The sequence below is a fragment of the Triticum dicoccoides genome, chromosome 5B, assembly GCF_002162155.2.
Source record: "Triticum dicoccoides isolate Atlit2015 ecotype Zavitan chromosome 5B, WEW_v2.0, whole genome shotgun sequence".
NCBI lineage: Eukaryota > Viridiplantae > Streptophyta > Magnoliopsida > Poales > Poaceae > Triticum > Triticum dicoccoides.
In genome coordinates, this window is record NC_041389.1 from 689,460,820 (window position 1) to 689,462,048 (window position 1,229).

Here is a 1,229-nt window from a genome sequence, read left to right on the forward strand (position 1 = left end):
GCCATGAACGTGCTCCGACTGGAGTCTCGCGTTGCTGGTGTGGTCGACTACCTTGCTCGACTGAAGGTTGCGGCATCCCGAATCGACACGACACTCTGGCCGAGAGAGACGCTTCAAAATGACCTCGAGTCTCTAATGACTCGACTGAATGAAGTTCCAGGTCGAGTGCAAGAGTGGAAGAAGTCTTCTGCCAGGTGTGGTGCTGATGTTGTTCTGTCCCTAGTTCGTGTTCACTGCAAGGATGCGCGAGAGGACAAGCTAGCGTCCCTCAAAGTGGCCAATACCAAGAAGCATGACTTCCAATCTTTCATGGAGACCTTCATTGCTGCTGCCACTCGGATTGCTGATGGAATCGACCTGGACCAGTTTGTCGCGCCTTCCAGTCCTCCACCTGAGGAGTAAGAAAAACTGTTGTGCTTCACCTTAAATTTGCCTCAGAATGCTGAGTGGTTTTGTAACCGATAAACTTTAACAGGCTTGTTGCCTGAGCACTTCTGAATCCATAGGATGTTATCTGAACTTGGCTTATCATTGAATATGCTTGCATTTGCCTTCGAGCGAACTTTGTTCTTCACTCGGAATTCACTTTAGCACTTGAGACGCGGCCCTGAGGGGGAGGATCCAGTCGACCTGCTCTTCATTGCTCTTGCAAGTAAGGATGGAGCACAGATCGCTGTCGACCTGCGTCCTTGCGGATCGGGATGGAGCGCATGTTCTATTTGTGGCATAGCTCCGAAGGAGAAGGTAGTAGTCGACCTGCACCTCGTCGTCCTTGCAGAGCGCACATTGTATTTGTGGAGTAGCTCCGAAGGAGAAGGTAGGAGTCGACATGTGCCTCATCGTCCTTGCAGAGCACACATTGTATTTGTGGCGTAGCTCCGAAGGAGAAGGTAGCAGTCGACCTGCACCTCGTCGTCCTTGCGGATCGGAATGGATTTCATACTTAGGCGAGTACTAGACTGCAGCTAAGACCCCGAGTGGGAGGTTTGCTCTCCACTCGGTAGGATTTTCAAATAATTAGGCGAGTACTGGACTGCAGCTAAGCCCCCGAGTGGGAGGTTTTCTCTCCACTCGGTAGGATTTTCAAATACTTAGGCGAGTACTGGACTGCAGCTAAGCCCCCGAGTGGGAGGTTTGCTCTCCACTCGGTAGGATTTTCAAATACTTAGGCGAGTACTGGACTGCAGCTAAGCCCCCGAGTGAGAGGCTTGCCTCCACTTGGTAGGATA